This window comes from Mustela erminea, chromosome 11 (genome assembly GCF_009829155.1).
Source record: "Mustela erminea isolate mMusErm1 chromosome 11, mMusErm1.Pri, whole genome shotgun sequence".
Taxonomy (NCBI): Eukaryota; Metazoa; Chordata; class Mammalia; order Carnivora; family Mustelidae; genus Mustela; species Mustela erminea.
Window position 1 is genome coordinate 34,118,531 of NC_045624.1, and position 24,639 is coordinate 34,143,169.

Here is a 24,639-nt window from a genome sequence, read left to right on the forward strand (position 1 = left end):
GGAGGAAAGTTTGAAGCAAATACTGGTCATAGAAAGCATTACAATTTCATAGCCAATGCCAGTCATTCAAGCTAATGGAAAATTCAAAGCAACTGCTAATAGTTGAAGTCAATACAGAATTGATAGCACATGCTGATCAGCAATGTTAATGGAAAATTCTCCCACCAACCTGCTCGTTTTCAGATGTCATCTCAGAATAGCAAAAAGCCGTAAGTGTGAGTTTTGACTCTTATGTTGACATTTTCCATTTCTTTGTATTAATCACATGTACGTAATGTGAAATAGGCACAGCCTATTGTGGCAACAGGGGTTTAATTATGACTCCAGATGTATTTGCAAGAGTGTATTTCTTATGACTTTGGTGCCCCGAAAATGGCAGTGATCACCTGCTAATTGTGCACAGGGTCCCTGAGAGCTGTCTAGAATGATAATCTGGTCTGCGGATTTGAAATTGCGAAAGGCCCCTATTCTTAGTGAGTATCAAATGCCACTGGTTTTCTCCGTGCATAAAGAAATCAACAATCCCACAGATAATATATAGTATGAAAATGTAACCTTTCCTGTCCTTTCTCTAACCAAACAAGGAGCTTTTTTTGTATGTGATGGTAGTTCTGAATTTATTCCTGTTACTTCAGATTTCCTGGGTTCAGTGATTAGTTTGACTGTGCAGGATAAGCTGTCCAGTGAGCATGATGACCATCCAGGTAATAGCATTTAGAGCACAGAATTGTGTGGGTAAACCAGGGGCAGAGCCGAGGGCATGCAATTAGCTATTACTTGCCAGCACACCTTTCACTGCAATTGCACAGGTTCATTTTCCCAAACTATTCCTGTCCCTTCCATATTTTCTACCTTTGCCTTTCTTATCCTCCTTCCTATTATGCTACCCTCCATCCTACTTGGGTACTCAAAACTCAATTTTCCTTCAATGCCCAGTCTTAATCCCACTTCTATGAGACATTTTCTGATTATTCCATTTTTACTTATTGGCATAAACAAGCACTCATTGTTGTATTGCAGATTTGAGATACTGTCCTGTATTGTTTGACATACACTGTTATTTAAATCTTAATCAGGCCAGCCAGTGTCTCACAATGAGATATTCAAACCCTTTTAACAAAAGGAGTCAGCATTGTTTTGTCTTGCTCACAGTGCATTCATCTCTATGGCTTCCACATAAGGAGACAGCATTAAAAAAAAAAAAAGTGAGAGGACCACTGAAGCTAGAGTCAGACATCTAGGTGTAAGAATTCATTAGCTCTGCCGTTTAAGAATGCTGGGAGATTTCCCATGCTTACCCAAGCCCTACGAGGATCAGTTTTCTCATTCAGGGAAATGGGAGAATTCCTGTGCTATCCACTTCACCCTACAACTTCTGATTGTCAAAAGCAAATGAGAGCATGCACTTGTGAGTAGACAGAATTTGCATGTGAATGAATGTGTTGCAGGTATATCTCATTGTTATAGTAAGGGCTGAATACATATTCAAGCTCAGTTTTCAATATAGAGTTTTCAGTACATAATTTTTAATTCATAGTTCTCAACTATAGTTTTCAACTTCTGAGCGAAGGCAGAAAAAAAAAATCTCCCAAGTATGTAGACTCAAAAAAATAACATAATACAATGTAATGAGTACAGGGAAGATGAAGTGAGAGATGGCAGCAAATCGAGCCAGTAACTGTCAGGGGAGAGATGGCCTGAATATCTGGAGCCTGCAGTAAGCCCACAGCTCAGTAAGACGAGGATTTGATTTCTCTTTCTCCGTAATATTTCTATATAAAAAGGCTACTTTAAATGTAAATTCTTTTTGAGTGCTGGTATGTTGTAATGATCTCATTAATTGCTCTAATAAAAACTATATTCTTGTCCTCAAGAAACTTCAATCTAAAGAACAGAAGAGTCTTATAGAATAAAGATTTATGAGCTATAACATAGGAAATAGTTCAGATTCCAGACTTAGTAACTCTTTACTTCATGCTCTAAGACAAATAAGAATAGCTAAAAAATACTCCAGTTCATACACTGTACTGAAATTACAAAGTATAGGTTAATAATTCACTTAATGAGAGAAAACTCATGAACACAGGAAGTGAAATTAAAAGCATTCACCTCATTTGAATATGGTACAAATCATCTTTTACTTACATTTTTATAAATAATATGACCAAGAAAGGGAAAAAAGTGAAGGAATGCCAGATAAAGATTTCTTTAATATGTAGAAAGGTGAAGACCAAGAATGTATAATGGTAGACACAAACTCAACTCCTTCTGAGATCAGATGAGGTATGTAAAGCAAATGAAATGGTAACTTACAATGAGTGAAAGATGTGGAAAATGGAAGGAAAAATATCTATAAACAAGTGAATTCAAACTTTGGAAATGCTCTGTGTACCATGCAAAAACCTCTATCATGAAAAGCTATAAATGCTGGATAGCCTATTACAAACTTAAAAAAAAAAAAAAATTGTGACTGGGAAGGAAAGAAAGAAAAATCTCCAAAACCAAAAATGAGAGGGAGCAAGCAAATTAGAGCTGACATTGTGCCCGTCTTTGGAGTATATCCTGTACACGATAGCCCAGAGGCTTGAGTTTAATGTCCAAAAAAAAAGGACAGACAATAGGACCCTGGGCCTGCAAAAGTGAGTATTATGACAAAGGCCCTTTGCACTGAGATCCAAAATTTAAAGCTCTACAATCCTTTAGAAAATGGAAAATTAGAGGGAAAAATCATTAGCACAGGAAGACAATAGGAATTCTCTCTTTCAACCTGGGCTCAGAGTGGGATGATAAATTGCTATGAGAATATATAACCTTGGAACAGTACCCTTCATGGCTTTGGGGTGAAATTTTATATTACCTGTATGGTGTCCAAACTCCTTTATATAAATTTTATATTAAAAGTACATGAGGGCCCTACTGAACCCTGTGACACCTAGCGGAAACCACCAAAATACTTTTTGGAGGAATCTGGCTTTATATTATGGATACTCCAATTGAATATATACTTACAATCTGAAATTAGAGAATATCTAAGGATAAAATAGCAGGCATATCCCATGGCAGAATTAGATTCCCAAAAACTTGATAAAACTATTGGAAAGGTGTTTCAAAAACTGAGTTTAAAGTAAATAAAATCTTAAAAATATTTTAAAAAATTCAAAATTCTAAGACTAAGATACTCTTGGTAAAGAACAGATATTTTAAATAACCAACTAGAATTTCTAGAAGGAACAAATACCATCATAGGAATTGAAAAATTCAACATATACCTTAACAATAAATTGAACACAGTGAAAAGAGTAAACTAAAAACTATTTTTGAGTAAATTACTTAGAATGCAGCATGGAGAGCAAAAGAGATAGAAGATGTCAAGGAGAAATTAAGAGACATGAATGCAAAACAAGAAGTCCACTCTGTGCATAAATGTACTTCCTGAATGAGAAAATAGAATGGAGAAGAGATACCAACAATAAACCTATACAGAAATAAGGAGAGAAATGTTTTCCCCAGTTGAAAATGTGATTCCTCAGATTTGAGAAACATAAATCCCAAGGAAGATAAATGAAAAGAAATACACATCATAGTGAAACTACAGAATACCCACTACAAAGAGAGAGTATTTGCAGAGTAAGAGTGTACCACTAATAGATCTTTGCTTGAAGAAGTAGAAGGATAAAATTCTGGAAGAAGGAAAACCATGATAAGGAGTTAGAGTTTTATTTTGAGTATAACTGGAAACCACTGTAGAGTTTTGAAGAAGAGAGTGATGCAACTTAATTTATACTTTAAAAACATTGCTGTGCATGTTGTATGGATTGTAAGGGCATAGTATTTCTTAGGAACATACCAGTGACAGTGGGGTGGTGTCAGTGAGAGAGGTACCAGACGAGGATCACAGTTTGAAGGCAGACAGTGAGTTTTAGTAAAGGACTGAAAATGGAAAGTGAATTGAAAATCAAGACTTTTTTTTGCCTTTCACTGAGTACTTTCTATTGGCCAGTACTTTCTATTAGCACTTGGATATGTATTAATTCATTTAACCTTCACTACAACCCTGGAGTGACCCCTGACTAAAGATCACACAGCTGTTTGACTTCAGAGTCTGTATTTTCAAGGAATACTTTCTCTTGCCTCTTAGGATGGCTCATCCAAATTGAGATACAGATTTATGACATGAACCTTAAAAAAAGAGGAGATTTTCCTAAAAATGTCACAATAAAGAAGTTTAAAGAGAGAGAAAGCTAGCACAGTGGTTCTCAACTTTGGGTATAATCTTGGCCCATTCTTGAATCCTAAAATCTCTGGCAGGAAACTTGACAGGAGTCAGAGATCAAAGCAACACCATCATCCTGTGGCAGAGCTATGTCACACAGTGCTAACAAAAGCTTCCAAAATCATAGAACTTTCCTTTGATTGCCCTTCAGCACTGTGCACAACATAAGCAGAACTCTTTATGGACCTGCACATTTCCAAGTCTCCATGAATGAGGCAGGAGGAAGGTGGCCCAGATGTCAGTCCCTTCCCAGCAAGTGCATCAGAATATAAGCTACGTGAGTTCAGGGAATTTTTTCTGCTTTGTTTCCACTACATGCTCGACCTAGCCCAGCATCTACTAGACACTTACTAAACACTAGTCGTACAAAGGATTGAAAGTTGTAATGTGCTCTAATCCCAAATGTCTGACCACTCTGAAAAGCCTCACAGAAATTGTTCTTCAAAACAAACAAGCAAACCAAAAATATTCAACAACAGAAAATGTAAATTACATACATCAATCAAGATCCACAAACCTGTGAAGGTTTGGGGGAGTTCATTAGTAGCAACAGGCCAGGTGAGTATCATCAATGTAGGAGATAGCCCTTACCACCTTCAAAACCCATAAAATGTAGTTTTGGGGGTAGTAATCAGGCTGTGCTTAGTAAGGCTTCAAAGAACATATTGTCTTGATTTAGAGCCAGTTTTCAACTTAGAAAAAGAAGACCTGGAGGGATGAAAGGAAGAGGTATGGGAGATAGGGGCACTTGTTTTTAATGAACTGATGACTTCAGAAAGGTCAGTGGAAATAGTCACTGGAAGGAGGTCAGTAGTGAAAGGAAGAAAATTAGGGCACTAAGTAGCTGTAGGAGAGGTTTATCAGTCCATGACATGATAGCTAGCCAGTGGGTTTTACATCTGGAGAAATAGCTCAAAATGATAAGATTTAAGGACCATGGTTATGATGATTTTCCTTGAAACTAGTGGATTGAAGAAGCTGAATTGTATATGCCTCCTGATGATGTCAGTCCCTGGGTTAATTGCTCAGCACTCAAACGGACATGTTCTTGAGTTCTCTTGGCATCTTTTGAAGATAGTTCTGCCAATCCATGCTTTTTGCCATAGGTCTTAGAGGGCAAAATATGAGTCTTTTATATTTGCTCACCTTTGAACTTGGGCCATTATTTGGATTCCAGAATTCTCTACACCAAATCTAACCAAGTGTTCAGTTTGCTAGGAGGCCTAATGTTCTAAGTGCTGAATTTGAAGTGCTTCTTAGATCTGGGAGTAAATGCACATTGGATAGAGTTCTACACAGATGGTCAGAGATAAGATTTGCAGGATTCCATATGCCTCTTACCTGCTGGAGTTATAACAGTATGTAGTGAGGACAGGTCCTAAGGCTTTGAGTCTTATGACTAGGAAGCCCTAACGACGTGTTGAAAGAATTTTCCTTCAATGGCTGAGGTGAGGATTAAGTGGGGCCTTAGTTGCCCACATTAGGAAGAGTCACATTAGTTCAAGATGGCTTGGAAGTGGAAGCAGTGATCTTCAACCCACCTTACAGAGCGTATGTTTTAAAGAATAAATATTGCACAATACTGTATTACCATGTGTCGTTAACATAACCATTGCAAACTTCACTTTTTTTTTACCTACTGCTGGAATAGTTTGCCCTTTTCCATAGTCATTTCTTAATCCTTTAGAGGATCACTGTTGTACCGTATTTTTAAGAAAAAAAAAAAATCATTAGCACTCGCTATACAGTCGGTTGGCACAGGGATTCACGTTTTCTTAATGGGTGAGTGATTATGTGGGTGTGTGTGTATGAAGAGCAAAGTATGTGGACATAGGTATATTTACATGGTACTCTCAGTCCATATTTTTGTTGTTCCTTTAAAATTTTAGAGAAAGTGAAGAACAAGATAAAAATTAAAAGTAATTCTATAAAAGGCATTTTAACTAAAACTGTTCTCAATTCACAAATGCTGAGACATTCTAAGAAAAGCACCACAATTCAACATTTCTAAAGAAATGAACCAAGCTTTGCTATCACTACTTTTTACACTGGTTCCACGTGGGTGGTCTTTTATTTCACAGGACATATTAATCTCCTGTTATATGTGACAACCACTACTGTGTGTCATCTCAGTTCAGGACAATAAAGTGACTCTAGAGTTTCCTTCTAAACTTAGCGATCAGGCTTTTCTTACTGTGACAAATGTTTATGGATTCTTCTAATTACACGTCTGGTTTAAAGCTAAGATACCAAGAGAATACAGTTCTCTTTTGTAAAGTTCCCAAGGTTTCTCTATAATAATCAATTACCATAATGAGTTTTTTTAAAGCTTCCATTCATCATTTTCTTAAAATATATAAACTACTAGGATAAAGATAAATAGCCATATCCAGCATACCCTGAGGCACTCTACCAAAGGTTTCCTTTAAATCAAGATCAACTGGAAAACATGTTGGGTTTTATTTCAAAGTCAATCCTGCTTAGGTTTAAAAAAATTGTGTAACACAAAAAAGGAGTAAAATAAAATCCATGACAAGTAGGCTTCATAAGAGGACCCTAGACAGTGCATCATTATCACAGTCACCCCTGTGGTCCATATGTACTTGTTAAATGGGTCTCACTAGCTGGCTCCTGTACCATTAAAACTAGAAACTAATTCTCTACATGGGCCTTTTCTCACCTATTAACCTATTATCTCCTTCTGTTCTTAGAAAAACAGTACCTAAACTAGGAGTTATTTGGTACATCTTTAATCTAAACCAGGGTTTCTCAACCTTGGCACTATTTCTATTCTGGGAGGAACAGTTCTTGGCTGTAGGCAGCTATCTTGTGTATTATAGGGTATTTAGCAACATCCCTGGCCTTCATCCACCAAATTCCAGGAGCACATACCCCTTCCCCTGAATTGTGATAACCAAGACTGTCTCCAGACACTGATAAATGTACCTGTGGGACAAAATCCCCCTCCCATTTGAGAACACCTGCTCTGCACTTAACCATGAGCATTCCGGTAGTATAAAAATAGTCTGAAATTGAAAAAACTGGGGCAAAGAATAGTGAGATGATTCAGCTGGTTGCAGTTTAGAAAGGATGATGTCAGGTAAGAGTTGGGTGATGATGGAAGGGATATTTAATTTTTCTTTTTATTCAGTTTGTGAATGGAGTTTCTAAAGAAAAGGGGAAGATAAAATAAAAGATTGATAAAATTGACCATATTAAAGTTACTAATTTGGCTCTATTTTACCTGTAATTTTTAAAATACAGGTGGTATAAATTTCCTAATATTAAAAGTATGTATATATGTGGATACATGGAAAAAAGGAAAAGAACTACAGTGTCCATCCAATATATACTAAGAAATAATTCACAGAGATGAGATTATTGATTTTTATATTTCTTTTCATACTTTTGAATTGCTCTGAAATAATAATAAATTTGTAACATTTTTGTAGACAAAACAAACTGAACAAGTATAATTTTAATTGTTTTGTGAAGGCAGGTAAGCAAAATTATCTGCAACTGGAGTTTTTCTTAGTTGCGATTCGGCAAGTTCTCTATTTACTGGATACATTCAGGAACTGATGATAGTGATGGTAATTTTTAAGTGAGCTCTTTAAAGTATTATCTTTAATATTTGGTGGTTCTCAACTTATAGCATGATAAAATACTCTTCTTAACACAGGTCCTTAGCGAGAGTGCAATTGAAAAAACACTAGGCTGGGAACTAGATGAATTGAGTTTGATGTCTGCCCTCATCACTTATTAAAAGCTTTTCCTTAGGGGCACCTGGGTGGCTCAGTGGGTTAAGCCTCTGCCTTCGGCTCCAGTCATGATCCCAGGGTCCTGGGATTGAGCCCCGCATCGGGCTCTCTGCTCAGCCGGGAGCCTGCTTTCCTCTCTCTGCCTGCCTCTCTGCCTACCTGTGATCTCTGTCTGTCAAATAAATAAATAAATAATATCCCCACCCTAAAAAATAAATAAATAAAAGCATTTCCTTAGATTAGCTCACTAAGATTGTATGGTTCAGTCTTACCTATGTAATTAAAACATCTCTATCTTTCTTACTTTGTGGATATGATAGACTCAAGAGAAAAGATTCAAAAGACACTGCCATGTAGTCTTACCTGTTTCATTAATAGTGTTTATTTGCCTGCAGAACTTTTTGTTTTCAAATGAAGTGAGAGACATAATGTCAAATCATCATCCATAAGAGAATGCTCCCTTAAAATATTGCATATGATTACTACCAAGAACAGTGTTTTCCCCTATGTTATCGTTATTCATTGGCTTCTTGACTCTGAAATCTTATTTATAATTCCCATATGTTTCCAAAGAAATATTTTAGATAATCCTAGCCAGAATCTTGAGTTCCAAACGATAACATTTTAGTTGTTGCTAAGAATAGATGTAAATCTGTACCATCTCAACTGACCTTTAAACAGAAGGCCTCATTTATATATTTGAAGGAAAGTAAGAATCATCTTAAAAGATGGGTAAAAATAAGCACAGTCAACCTCCCCTAACTAGTATCTTTGGCATATTATAGACCTTACAAGACATAATTTTTAGATAAATGATACTTTATTTGATACTTATTTATGGGGGGAAAATGACTGGGTTGCCTCAAAATAAAATATATCCTATGACAATGACTTATACAGAACATTGAGTTTATGGAAAAAGCAGTGGTCCAGAGAAATAACTTCTTTATTTATGTCAAAGATTTTAAAAATGCTACATTTAATTTTAATATCGTGATGAGCAGTATCCCCCCTGCTTGATAGACCTCATTACACTGCAGCAGGTACAGTATTTGCCTTATTTAACAATTTTTATCAGTCATTTAAAAATGAGCAGTGCTCTCAAAAAAGAAAAAAAAAGTGATAGATGTGTAGTGTACAGCTTCTTAGATCTACAAAAATTTGCACTCAATTGTGAAGGATAATAAAAAATAAAAACAAAAAAGGGTTTTATTAATCCTGGGCTCATGATTTGATACATTCAGCAACCAGAGACAATGATTGTTAATTGTATAACCGTAGTTCCTATTCATTACAAAAATCTCTCTGCTTTTCTTCTTAATAAATGTTCACCTCCATCCACCTACTTAGATTCATCAAATTTGTGTGAATATCACCTTCCTGTCACTTTGGACTCCCATTTTGTCACCAGCGCTGATCCTTCCCATTTTTTCATAGTGTAAAGCAATCTCAATCAGGGACTCCTTTCTAAAGCCCTCTTAAAATGTGAATATCCAAAGCAGGTAAACAACCACAGCAGTGAAATGGAAAGTTCCACCACCCCAAATAATTTCTGGACCAGTGAACAGAAGAAGAATTATGAATCAAAACCTTTCACTTAAATCGAATCCTTCATTCTTCAACATGTCATGTGTTTTGTTTATTTCATTATCATGGTTTAATTCCTCATCTTCTCTTTTATGGATTCCTGTTTGAATTTTATTAATATTTACCTCACTCTTGTTCTTAGTCATATCATTCATACATTTTTACTTGTACTTTTATATTATATTATTGTTTCAAAATTATTTCTAAAACACTGGCCTCAAACTAGGTGATATAGGGAAATAGAAGCCCTGGCTCTGTCTCTCCCTCTACCTCTGCCTATGATCAAGTACTGTAACTTCTCTGAGCTTTAGCATCTCTCCTATAAAAGAAGAATATTTGGGGATAAATATTATAAGAAGAATTGGCTATGAAATAGTATATCTTAATAAGTAGTTATTACATCTCTTTTCAGCAGGAAATTTATGATTTTGTGACAAATGGAATATTCAAATAATATCTATTTTTCTTTTTAATTCGTTTATTATATCTCCCTCTCCCTCACTAAATATAAGCTACTTAAAGAACAGGAACTTTGTTTTACTCATAGTTAAACTCAGAGACATAGAAGGGTGTTATGGTATCCGGTAGAAGCTCAGAAAGAATACACAGAATTAAATAAAATTAACAGATGCTATTTCCATTTCTAAAATACCTTAGCAACTCTCATCCATTGAAAGAACTTTATTTTGTCATTTAAATATTTTAAAAACTTCATCACTCCTACTTAGGAATGGGGTGGGGGGAAATCCTGCGGTAAGTCAACTGTCCTAGATTCTTAAAGCGACGGCTTTTATTTTTTTAAAAGAAATAATGCCTATAACCTACTCTGCCACACCAAAGAGCTATTGGAAAATAAAAGGATTTGCATGAGTAAGTCATAAAAAGCCATATTAGAGCCCTCTGGGATAATTTTTCAAAATGGTGTACCATGCTTTAACCATGTAATTCTCATTGACCTTAATGGGAGTCATGCAGCTAAAACCACATATACCTCTTTTAAAACATATCTCTAAGTGTTCTGTCACTAATGCTAGTAAGTAATAAAACGGTACACTTTCTCTAGACATATAAACATTATCATGTTTATATCAGCATAATTATGAACTTTTTTGTACCATTATAGCTGGGTTTTCATCATGCTATCATTAGCTTTTTGATAGCACAAAGACCCAATTTTCAATGGATGTTGTTAGGACATTTTTCTTTTAACCATATTTGATTCTAACAAGATAGCATTGTCTTGATAGGAAAAAAATATCCTTTTAGATGTACATTTGCATGAGAAATCATGCACTAAGATACTTAATTTGTGTCCTTCTGAATACAACCTTCTAATGCAGAGCTCTAGTTTGGAAAAAATATGGCAGTGTGATGACTTTCGTTACAAAACAAATATAGTCTCAGCACCTTGCTGGCCTACTGTAAATATATGATTTTTAATAAAAGAAGAATAAACATTTAAACATTTCTTTGCCAAAATATATTAGTTATGACCTGCAATATGACTGTAGTCCTAAATTTCTTCTACATATAAGGTGTCCACTGTGCCAGATTGTATGATGACTTCACAATATGGGCAAATGTTCACCAGAAACCAGAAGGTGGTTTCTAATAAAGTCAGCTATTACATAATACAAAAAGGTATTACATAGTAATTCATTTCAACAGTTTCAGAATAGAAAATGATTGAAAAAAATGAATAAGCCGAATACATTAGGCTCTCTGGATTTTTTTGTTACTGTTTAAGCAACACTCACAAGGTATTTTATTATCATAGGATCTTAGCCTTGGAAAGAATATCAATGACCTCACAGTTCAGCTTTTCCTTTTTCTTCCCATTTGCAGATGAATGAACTCTGAGAGAATGACTAAAATATGTTTTCTCCTAATTAAAAAACTTCTATGAATATGTCGTTCTAAAAACATCACTTCACTTTTGAAATTTGTTTTTAAAGAGAGTTTGCAATTTCTGGGCAAGTACAGACCTCACCCCTTCCCCACCCACATACCCACGTGAACATAAAATGATTAAACAGTCATCTACCTGAGTTTTTATTCATAAAGAATGTTCATTTGTTTTTGAGCAAGTATTATGAAAAGTTTCTGGTTAGTGAAGATTCTATTTATAGTGACTCAAGATAATAATTAAGACACCTACATCATAGTCACAGCTCAGGCAGAGACACAGGAAACTGCCTCTGCCTATCATCTCTGAGCATAAAACAACAGAGGCTCTTTTCCCATAAGTAGTGTGTGGGAGCCGCGTTACCTACTTGGGTCTTAGGTGGTCCACTCAGAAAACTGCCAGCTAGGATCTGGAACTTCCACGGCTAAGAAGCAGTAGAACATCAATAGCTCTCAGAGGTGAGCGAGGAGAAGAAAAGGTGTATGTTATGTGGGAGGGCAGGGCCTAAGACAATAGGTTTAGACAAACTGAGGGACCATGGAGGGCAGGGAAAAAGAGACGGGATAAGGACAGGTTTGTCTACCACTGTAAGAGGTGGTCACCAGGGGGACCCCAGAGTCCAAACAAAAGTTGAGGGGATGAGTGAAGTCAAATAGTGAACACATCTCAGAAACACACACGCACATTTACGTGCACGCTCAGAAAGACTCAGTGTAGTTGGAATATATCACTTGAACCTGAAGAAAGATTGTCCTTGTGTGTTGAGTGAGTACTTGGCTGGCTTATGGATGGACCATTTCATTTGGGACTGTACAACTACTTCCTTCTATGGTAAAGGAACAGAGCTAGAGTTAGATGTTCGAGGAAAAAACGTTAGGGGTTATAAGGGAGAAGATGAGCAGAACACAGTTGATCCAAGGATGAGACTAGGGAGGAGGAGATCTAGAATAGATTTATTTTAGAGAAATTCTCTAACTATATTTGGTGAAAAGTTTTATCCACTTTGGTATTAAAAACTCATAATAGATCCCACTCTAAATAATTTGTTTTATATGCTTATGATAATTGTATAATGGATGATGTATGCCTATCTCTTGGTAGACTTGGCTAGATCATTTATAATGAATATTTTTATTATCTTCATGAAGCTTATGAGGTTCTATGTTATATTATATAGTATATCTTATATATAATATTATATATATATTATATACAATTATCCTATATTATTATAGAAATGCCCTCGACTGATAGAGTGGGATCAAGCAAATAGCAATTTTGTGTAATGAAAACTTATCAACGATGATCTTTTTCTAAGAGTGATACTTTATTGTACATGCAGACTAAAATGTTATTCAGGTTGATCAACTTAGATCAATAATCTTTCTAACCAAGTGAACTCAGCATGAAAGGCCTAACAAAAACACTACCAAGTAGAATGAACTGTTAGAAGTCCTGTGCTTGTTTCAGCAGCACATACACTAAAATGAGAAGTCCTGTAAGACACTTCCCTTCTGTCCTACAAATCTATTTCTTGGGTCATTCCATGTAAAGGCAGTGATGCATAATGCTTAATATCATGGACTCTAAATATGTTCTAACCAAATCCCGCTTCCATCCCTCATTACTTATGTGACTGAGTGAGTTACTTAACCTCTCCAAGCCTAGTGAAATAAAGGTAATAATAATAGTTGCCTCATCCAGGTACACTGCTTAGCCCAGTGGACACAACATATACCAAATGCTAATTAAACGTCATTATTATTGTGCTGCTAATATGACCTTTCTGTGGTTTCTCCTATACCTCTTTATTTATATCTCTGGATTCTCAACCTTGAATTTACTTTGGTGACCTGATTTAGTTCTTACGTTGTTGAAATTACGTCTTTTTATTTTATCTTCTGCTCTATAAGAAAATGATATCTTGCCAAACCCACCTTGACAACCCAACCTTGATACCTTGGTACTCTTTGACCATATTACCCTCTGATTTCAATTAATTCTGCTGTACTAAGCAAGTAGAAGAGGTCCAAGTCCTTCTGATTCACACTATTTGCTGGTAGATGAATGTTTTATTAGCTTTTCCATAATTTATATAATAATAACAACATTTACTATATTCTGCCACAGACCTGGCAGGGAAGCTCCAGATAAAAGGTCTCAGTGGAGATATTTTTGACACAGTGGTGCCATCAGTTATGATTAGCTTACCCTGAAGAATAATCCCAAAATAGGTCATCAATTGTCACTAAATTCCTTGGTCAGGGATTATAGCCCCAACCCAGCATGCCACCTAGCAAATGTCTATACTTGGAAGCAGAAGACAAGAAAAAAAAAAAGAAGAAGAAGAAGAAGAAGAAAAATGCAATGTTAAAGACCAAAAAAGAGAGAGAGAGAGAATGTAATGAACCCATGCAAATCTATCACTGCTACTGGGAAAGATTTCTCAAAATGATTGCCACAACAATAGCAACCATTTATCTCTGTCTCCTAACCATCCTTTTGTTTGTAGTTTTAGCCACCATTTGTGTATCTTGGATATGTAGACATTACTTTGTAAGAATTCTGCACAATGAGTAGTCAGAGAAGCATTCACAGAGGTTTTGTAAAACCACGTTGTTTTGTGAATCTCACAAACTTTCTGCTCCGAAGCGGCATGGAATGTGGAGATATAAAAGACAACGTCTAGTATGCTTGCTTCCTAAAGCTTTAATGCTCTACAGCTGTGTCAGAGTTTGTACTCTGTGTCACAGAGTGGGTTCTCCAGACTTTGAGATTGAGACTTGTTTTGAGTAGAGGGTGTTTATTAGAGGTCCATACCTATGGAAGGGAATAGAGGGAAGTAGGGTTGGATGATGGGCCAAATTGAACTGTAATAAAAGCCCAAGAAGCTTTGGTCAACTGCTAGAATATATGTCCCAATAAGCTGGCAAACCTGGACTTTATACTTCTACCTTCATCAGTGGTGGGATATGGACCATCCCAGGAAAGGTGAAGCTTGGCCTTGACAGGGGGAGGCTGTGTAAAGACAACATTCCTGGCAGCTGGGCAGCAACTCTCTTGCAAATACAAGCAGTGAATGTCCTGGTCTGCCACTATGGGCTTTCAGACAACTGATCACTTGTATTCTGAACAGGGCACTTTGCATAACAGTCTGAATTCAGTTGTTTCTCTCTTTTCACCCTTCCCCCTTTATACCACTACCACTCCTCCTCCCTTTTCCACCTAGCACACACTTCCAGGGGAGCTAGAGGGCAGGCCCTGTGCTAGTCATCTTGCATAATTCCTTTATTCAGATAAGAGAGGATCCTATTAACTTCAAGGTCATACATTCAGTACAAAGATACAGCCTAAACCCAGCGGATCCAAGATCTGTCTGTAAATCCCATATATGAGCCACTGAACTAACTATGTTGCCTCCACATGAAGTCACTCAGACACCACATCCATGAAGGTCAGGGTTTTAATCTGGCATGTTTATATGTGGACACAATACTTTTCAAGTCAGTCTGTCAAAAGACATGCTCTGTTTCCTCATTTTACTTTTCACTTCCTTGGTTAGTCAGCAGAAATTTCCATATACATTGCCACATTTATAAAAAATAAATGACAGTTATCAGAAGTATATTACTGGTAAAAAAAAAAAAAGGAAAAGGAAAAGAGAAAAGAAATTTTGGAGTGTGTGCAGTATTTTGCTCATAAAGGATGGCATACATTTCTTGATACTTCAGATAAATTTGCCAGTCTTAAGGACTCTGATGATTATACTAAAAGTCTGAAATCTCTCATATCACTTTTTTGACTGTGTATTCCTGGAGAGCAGTATTCAAAATCTATTATTTCTGTGAATTGAAATTTTCCTATGGAGATGCACTAAATAACCCCCCAACACACACTTTTTTTTTTTTTTTTCAGTCAGATCTTCCTTTTGCAGATAGGTATCTTCAGCTTCTCTGTTAGCTGGGAGGACCAGAAAACCATAGCCAAGTTTTATAAAACACCTGTCAGCCAGCCTTTCCTCAGAATTAAACTTCTATGGCAGGATCACAGATATGTTCATCTGCAGTGTGCCTGTGCCCCAGGAGACACTCGAGCTAAAGCTATGGAAGAACTGGTCTAAGTGTTCCATAATTAAACGTCCAGCTATGCCCCCCACCCCAGCCCATTTAGATTGTAGTAGAAAATAGAAAAACCAAGTAAGTTTGGGGCCTTTTCTTCCATTTATATACAAAATGATTTGGAGAGCAGAAGGCATAGAGAACATTTATAGCAACTAAGGTCTGTTTTGTTAAGGAATTATCATAACTCGTTCAATTTTAGAACTCTCTGACACATCTTTTGGCAGAGGGACACACACACACACACACACATACACACACACATACACACAAACATAAACATGTAGAATGATCTAATTGTCATTTCCCAAGGTTAGGTCTGTTCTTTTGCACTAACGTTTCACAAGATGGGCCTGGAGCCATTTAGCCACTGCAAGCCAGAAGATCCTGAGACTAGTCACTCACTTGTTTTATAATTTACAGTATAGAGTGACATGCAAATAGATAAAAAGGCTTTGCCATTTTATTGGTGGTGAGGAACTTTCACATCAGTATAGTGAAGAATTCATCAGCTACCTGTTACGTACTGTTTCTTCATTGTTTCATATCACTGTCATTAAGCCACTTATTAGTCAAGTTCTCTTCAGCATAAATATAACACCTTAATCCATCCAATTTTAATCACCATAAAAGATTATTTCATAGAATATCGTTGAGTAGTGTAATCTCTTTCTGTTTTTCCATACTCATGGGCATTTCTAGCATATAAGACAAACATTCTTACTACAGTTATATTAAGATATTAAATAGGAGTACATTAAACTTCTATAAAATTTTTCCTTTGTGTTGCATCCCTGATTTAAGATTCCCTTCTGTTAACCACGCGACACAGAATTTGAACGTGCTGGCTACGCTCCTCTCTGTTGCTCCCATTGGAGCTATAGTCATTAGTGTTCTTTCTTCCCTTTCTTCACAGGATGTCCTGATTCTTGGAGGGTCACACAGATAGCTGTCCAATGCAGAAGAATAGAGTTCTCTGCCACTGTAACCAGCCCTCTTCATGCTGGAATTGTAATATACTCAAGCTATTGGCTTCTGAGAATCCATCAATTATCCACTGTTGGAACAGACCAAATCACTTCCGTGGATTAAAACTGTAGATGTGTAGGCTCCACTCCCCTCCTCCCACCCAACCATATTGAATTAGAATCTCTAGAGATGGAGTCTGGGAATCTGCTTTGTAACAAAGACCTGAGTGACCCTTAGGCATATGAAAATTTGAGAACCATTGAATCATCAGAGGATAGTTAACCTATTTTCAGTCTATGGCTCAATATCAAAGAACTCTTGATAATGTACGGACCCTGGGGACATCTGGTCACAATGGCTCTGTCAGTAGCTGTTTTGAAGCATTCCTCCACTCTTATCACTTAAAAGTGAAAGATAAAATATAAAAAGAAAACACCCTAACACAAAGCCTGGTTCAAAAACAAACCAAACATTTCCTTGGACTAGAAAAATTGGAAAGTGTGGCTGAATATAAATGACTTTTGGGCTCCTGAGCCAGAAGCTGGTAGTGGGGGTAGGGGCTCAGTTCCTCTGTTCCAGCTCTACTGCTTGAAGCAAGGGGACGCCTAGGGCCCTGAGCTCATGAAAGAAGCTAAAATTCAGAGTATCCGAATTATGGTTTTATGCAAATTATGGGCTTAGGGAAGCAGAAGGATAAAGAACTGTCCTGTGATCAGAACTAAGCCAAGAGAAAGAAAAACCCAAAATGAAATCAAACCAAACCAGCCAACCAAAAAACAAAACAAAACAAAAAACCCTCCAACTCATAATGACCCTAAAAACCCATATCTAAGACAATTGAAAAAATTGCATTTAAAGGAGGACAACACCATCCACAGTTAACAGAACCATTAATTAAAACAACATCTTCATTTCAGAAAGACAAGGTTAAGTGCTGATGACTGAAAAATGAAAATAAAAGTAATATGTGAAAGATGCTAGTTTCAAGGGCCCAGAGAGGTAAACAATCTCCCTCTCCGATTCCCTCTCTCCACCCCCACTCCTCAGTGTCCTGTTTTCTCCAAGGTCTTCAGTGACTGCTCAGAATTTACCTCCTGTCATAACAGCCCCATATCATAATTCTGTTAACTCACCTCAACAGAATTCAAAGATAATAACAAAGACTTAAAGAGAGAGCAGTATTTCGTTTTTAGAAATAGGGTCACTGAGATGAAATTAATGCTAGAAGCTAAAGCTTAATTCTAAGTTTAAAGTAAAGCAACAACAAAAAGTTCTTCTTGTTCATTGACTAGTCATTAGGCTCATTTATCTCTCTTCTCTAAGACTGAGCGCGCTTCTTGGATGATACTGCAGTATATAGAGCCCAAAAGTGTTTGGTCCGTCCTTTGTCTGCAGATGCAGAATGAAGGGTGTTCTGAGCTTTCTCACTGCCAGAGGCCACGTTTTGCATAATGTGCCGCCTCTTTTGTAAGTAGAAACAATACAGGAGTTTTTTTGACTTCCCTGGTGTCAACAGTCAACTACATAGGGTCCAATACATAGGGTCCAATAGCAAATCATGTTTGAAACTGATTGCAGAGCAGGTGACTAGGAGATAAACCGGCTGAGATGACTCAGCCATTCAGAAGGCAGCAACATGAATTATCTACCTATAAGTGATGTCTTTTCGTGTGACACATAATAACATCATCCCAGAAAATGGTTTTCATGACCTCTTACTTGTAGGATATCCAGGAATTATCTGCATGAAGGCATTGACAAAAAGATAGATATGGTGGCTCAGGCTTGATTTTCACATTAAACATGATAAAGACATGTAACACATGATGGGATGTCTACTAAAATATTTTAGAGTTACTTAATTTTTCATGAAAAGTAGTAACAAAAAAATGTTTTTAAAAAATTAAAGGCTTGGTCAGTTTTTATCTTAATCTCAGATCCTACCACAAAATCTTCAGCTCTGTGATAGTTTTTTGGGGAGTACTTATGTTGTATATATATATATGTATATATATATATATAGCATATATCACATTGTTCTCAAGTTTAAGAAGCTTGTAGGTAAATACTTTATCATGTTTCATCCTCTGAGTCAAATGGGAAGGATAAAAAGATTGTAGGCAGCTAAAGATGTCCAAGAACAGGTTGTAGAAAGAAATTAATAACCCTTTCCTGCTTTCCTTCTATTCTTCCTTGTTCTTCCTTTGCTTCCGTCCCTCTTTTCTTTCTATAATTGAAAAATTCATTTGAATCTTCAAATTTTTACTCTATACTAACTAAATGTGTGCCAAGAATATAAAAACAGAAAGGGACAATCCAATTTTATATGGTTTGCTTTCAAGAGGATTATACAAAGCACTATTTGAACACAGGAGATGCACTAGATTCTGCACGGAATAATAATGAAAGTTGAGCAAAGAATTTAAGAAATTACCTGAGACCTGGAAGATTAGTATAAGTTTGCCATGCAGAGAAGTAGGGGCAGATAAAGCAGAAGGTGGTCTGTAAAGGAGACACAGGCAAGAGAAAGCACACATTTTCAAGCAATTATAAGGAAGTCAGTTTTGTTCCTTAGTAAAATAATACCATCTTGGTTAATTTTGCGTGTCATTTGGCTAGGTTAGAATTCCCAGGTGTTTGGTCAGACTCTAGTCTATATGCTGCTATGAAGGTGTGTGGATGTGATTATCTTTCATAATGTGGGTGGGCCTTATCCAATCTGTTGAAGGCCTTAAGACCAAAACAGGCTTCTTAGAGAAGACAGAATTCTGGAATTCTTCCTCAAGATTATAACATAATAATGCTGCTTATATTTCTGCCCTATAATCCAGCATGCTGGTCCGCCCTGCAAATTTCAGACTTGAAACAATTGTTTAAAATTCTTTTCCTCTCTTTCTTCCTTTCCTCCCCTCCCCCGCTTCCTCCTTCCTCCTTCTCTCCCGCCTTCACTCCTATTGGCCTTTTTCTCTGAAAACTCTTTACTGATACAAATACTAATACATTGTGAGTATTGGTTGTGTTCTGCTCATATCCATGGCTTATTTGATTAACTTCTCATTATAGCTATTTAAGTGAGGTAAAGACAAAGAGAAACTGAGACTTATTTAAAGAAAAACAAAAACAAAAACAAACTTGCCTATGACAGCTAGTGATAGAGCTGTGATTTTAGCTGTTTTGTGTGACTCTACCTTCACTTATAATTACTATACTGCTTCTTTAGAATCTAAGCTGTGGAGGGGCACCAGGGTGGCACAGTTGGTTAAGCGTCTGACTCCTGGTTTTGTCTCAGGTCATGATCTTAAGGCCATGATCTCAGGGTGGTGGGATCCAGCCCCGCATCAGGCTCTGTGCTGACCTCACAGTCTGCTGAATTTTCTCTCACCCTCTCCCCCTCCCCGTCTCTCTCTCTCTCTCTGTCTCTCTCCCTCTCTCTCACACACACACCCCCCTCAAATAAATAAATCTTAAAAAAAAAAAAAAAAGATTCTTAGCTGCCAAGAACTAATACATAATATTCAAAAGGGGGACGATATGCTCAGTATGATAAAGATCATCTTCCTACAAGATGAAAGATTGGAGACCAAAGAAATTGTTTAAAAATCATGAGTTAGGGGCGCCTGGGTGGCTCAGTGGGTTAAGCCTCTGCCTTCGGCTCAGGTCATGATCCCAGGGTCCTGGGATCAAGCCCCGCATCAGGCTCTCTGGTCAGCAGGGAGCCTGCTTCCTCCTCTCTCTCTCTGCCTGCCTCTCTGCCTACTTGTGATCTCTGTCTGTCAAATAAATAAATAAAATATTAAAAAAAAAAATCATGAGTTAGTCTTTCTGACAAAACCTTCCAAAGCACTGAAGGTCCCGTTTGATGGCTCTCAGTCATGTGATTGCCAAGTAGCTTCTCTTTAGCATATTCTGTATGCTTCTCTTTTCTAAAATCGTTTGACCTGATTGTTGACTGACTCTAAAGCCACTGTCTTCTTCCTCAATACCTGTATATTGCAGAAATGATTTTGGAAAAAGAAAGCCTTTCTTTTTTTTTTTTTTTTAATTTTATTTATTCATTTGACAGCGATCACAAGCAGGCAGAGAGGCAGGCAGAAAGGGAGAGGGGGAAGCAGGCTCCCTGCGGAGCAGAGAGCCCAATGAAGGGCTCTGTCCCAGGACTCTGGGATCATGACTGGAGCAGAAGGCAGAGGCTTTAACCCACTGAGCCACCCAGGTGCCCCAAAAGAAGGCCATTCTTGAGAGATCAAAATGACTATAATGGGATTGGCCATGCACAGAAGTGTGTGTATGTTTTCAGTGAGTATTAACAAGTAAATAATGTTTCTTATAGCAAGGTGTTCGGTTCCGCTAATGCAGCCACAGACCCTGCCCTCCACAGGTTATAATCTAGTAAAACATGTTCAAAAGTAATTACAAGTACAAGAAGTATCTAATGAGAATTGGATATAGTAGTCTATTATTAAAAAGAGACCACCACATCTTCTGTAGTTAAAAATTAATAAATCAAGAAGATATTTTCAGTATAACTAAGATTTAAACTTTTTTTTCCCCTGTGATTTTGGTGTCTTTAACCCAGAGTGGTTATTTCTTTTGCCTATTTCACTGCTTCCCAGACAACAGGAAAGGCTTTGACACTTCATAGCATTCAATTCTTTAGATTCCCATCTCTGGTGATCTGTTCTTCTACTTCCTCATTTTCCCTTCTTCCTTCTTCTTCTCACACTCATCTTACTTTGGCTGCCATTGCCAGATTCTTCTTCCCACTCTTCTGTTGCATGGATAGGGAGATGATGTTACATAGAGTCAGAGGATGTGTTCTAGAGTCCCAGCACCACCACTTACTTCCATTACAACCTTGACACAGCCTATAAGAGATTCATGATGGTCAGTCTTTGATATATATTTTAAGAGCACAATTAATATTCATTCTTTTAAAATCTTTTGGTAGTTTCTCTTTGCACACTGGATAAATTTTCAAGTGACTTAGTATTTTAGTATTTAGTGTGAAAAGGAATGACTTAAGCAGTTTGGTCCTAACCTACTGACTTTAGTCAGCTTGGGCTGTTACAACAGAATACCACAGAGTGGATAGTTTGTAAATAACAGAAATTTATGTCTTGTGGTTCTGAAGGTATAAAGAGCAAGATGAAGGCACAGATGGTTTTGGTGTCTACTGAGAATCTGCTGTAGATCTCATCTGATGGATGACCTCCCTTCACTGTGTTCTCATGTGGTAAAAAGGAGAAAGGAGTTCCCTATGATCTCTCCTATATATAAGGGCACTAATTACATTCATGAGAGCTCCACCCTTATTACTTAATCACTTTCCAACCCTTCACCTCCAAATACTATCACATTGGGGATTAGGTTTCAACAGATGAATTTTGAGGGGAAATAAACAGTCTAGAGGACTACACTTCTAGTCATTGCCCTGGGCCACTTTGATCAAGGACCTGCTGCTAAACGAAGACTAGTCCATTTATTGTCCTAACAGGAAATCATTTTTCCCCATCAACTTTGGTTCTTTATCAAATAAACAGAGGTCTAAAGTTCATGCAACTTGGGAGATCTTTAAGAAGGATCAGAAGGAGGGAGGGGCGAAAATTATGAATACAACATAGAGTACAGATTTGGAGAGGGACCCATGCACCTTAAAGTTCATTTGCTTCCTACTCAGGCTTCCTCTGCCCATTGCACCTTTTGATCAGATACATCCTTTCCCTTTTCTCTGCTTATTAAATATAATCTATTGTCAACTGAAATAGTACCTCATCTCTGAAGACTGCCAAGTGTTTCACGCCCACTGCAGTATTTTTCCTCCTCTGAATTCTTCTAGCACTTATTATCTGCGCTCTTAACTTAGACTGCATTGCATACTGACTTACACAGTTACTTACGTTGATATGTGTATGTGAATTTACAAGATGTCTAATTTGATTACTGATTCCCTGGGAATTGGTTCTGTTCCAACTCCCACCCCACCCCAACTTAGTGTTTTGTGTAGGTAGGTGCTCACTATTTGTTTGTTGATTCATATCAAAGATATTTCCAAGATTTTTTTTTTTTTAGTGAAAAGAGAGTACAAATTGTTTTTGTTTTATTTAAATATAATTTGCTCCAATTATAATTCCAAAGGCGCCAAACCCACCCAATTAAGATTAAATAAAGTTCTTTTTATTTACATGTCATATAAAATGTGTTAAGTAAACTAAATTGGTATATACAATAGATTTCTTCTAAAAATTAACACTGAGGAGAATTATGGGGCATCTGCCTTTCATTTTTTGTTACATTTCAGTACGTTTATATGAGGATAATTTTCTCAAATTTTTTACTAAACAATCAGCTCAATGCATTTTGTAGTGTCTTTTCCTAAAGAAGTCTACTTTGAAAACAGTGTTAGCCATATGAAAGAGGGTGTATTTCTAAATGAAGTGTCATTAAAAGCGGCAAGAAGGAGAGCATTTATGCACCATGTCTTAAACCATCCTTCCTTCATTTGTACTGCTGTGGAAGTATATTCCTTAAGCCCTTGATGTGACTATATCAGCAAAATATAATAAATTAACATGAGTAATCCTCGACTTTTATTATACTGTATCTTTTCACATGAAAAGCATATAAGTAGGCATGAAATACCATGAATTTTCTACCCCTAACTGCATTATATAAAGAGCTGTCGTAGGCATATGAAGTGCTTTTAATCTGAATGAACTTCATTAGCTCTGGATTTAGTTGTGCATTCAGGGTACAAGTTGAAAGGCCTACCTGTTTGCTCAGGCTCTTTTTAGAGTTTGCCTGAGCAACGCAGAAGGAATATAGTCAGATGGGACAGAGGTAGTTAAAGAAATAATTAGAAGAAGAAGCCCTTTTGAACACTGGCAGGAATCTATTTAACGCAAGAGGCATTTCCTCTAGAACTGATCAGGAATTGTCTTCTGGGAGCTTCTAGTCAGACCTTCAGGAGAGTCCTATTACCTTGGACCATGAGGGACCCAAGGCCAGGGGCAATGTGTGGGAGCATGTGGGGTCCAGGAGAGATGGGAAAGGCACCCCCAGCACGACAAGAACCAACGACAGGTCTCAAGGGCCTGCTCGGGGCGAGGCATGACCCTAGCCATTGTACACATAATATTTAAGCCTCACAACAACCCGGAGAGGTGGACATGGTCACTTTCTTCATTCTACAGACATCCTCTGAAAGTCAGAGAGGTGAACTGACTTGCCCAGGGCTACAGCATTAGGTGCAGGCAGAGTGGAGATGCGAAGCCAGACAGTCTGGCTCCGGAGGTGCTCTGTAGCCCCTCTGGATGCAGAGTACCCAGGACAAATAAGTGATGAAAAAGACAAGAACTCTATGTTAAAGAAGTTACATTTGATTGAGGGATGGCTATTAATCTAAAAGCAGAATAATGCATTCCTACTAATATACTATGTAAGCACTGTTACAAGTAAAGGGAAATTAAAGATAAAAGATGTACAAAGATAAAATAAAGATACTGTCCACATGGAAGAACAACTGTGCTCACTCACACATGGCCCTGTGGCCTCCAGTAGCTGCAGAGTGCTGCCGGGCCAAGCACAGGCACGTGAGATGTGCATACATACGAGGGTGGCGGGGGGGAGACGCACAGTCGGGGGCAATTACCGTTTTTAAAAAATTCCTAATCTGACAGTGAGTCGTTCATGTAAAAAAATAATTATGTTACAGATCAGAATAAGTCCTGGGAGACGTGAATTGAAGCCTAGATCAACAGGAGTTTTACTAATGATGATAGTCAGGAAGGACATCCTGGAGGAGGTGATGCGGTTTAGACATGGAGTGGGCAGCATCTCATTCTATATTAATGGGAGGAAGAGGAGGAACACCAGGCCGAGTAAGAGCAGAAGCAAAGTGAAGGAGATGGCTGTCCAGCACGTACTCAGTGCTTCTGTAAGGCCCAGTGTAAACGGCTGTCAGAACAGCATCCACGCAAGTGGGGGGCAAGTGTGAAAAGGTAAGTAAGGGGTGGGAGATCAAAATCA

The 24,639-nt window shown here is 37.4% G+C and overlaps 1 long non-coding RNA gene across 11 annotated transcripts in view; it reads right to left on the reverse strand.

Annotated features, from left to right (window-relative positions):
- LOC116569149 overlaps nt 1-24,639 on the reverse strand; it is a 73,571-nt gene that overhangs the window by 33,994 nt on the left and 14,938 nt on the right. For 7 of the 11 annotated variants that reach the window (XR_004276875.1, XR_004276879.1, XR_004276878.1 and 4 more), the window contains one exon: nt 20,789-21,479. This is a non-coding gene — a long non-coding RNA (uncharacterized LOC116569149). Of the gene's footprint in view, nt 1-19,048; nt 19,117-20,788; nt 21,480-24,639 lie in introns of those variants that run through there. The other 4 variants (XR_004276880.1, XR_004276874.1, XR_004276882.1 and 1 more) reach the window with 1 other exon arrangement.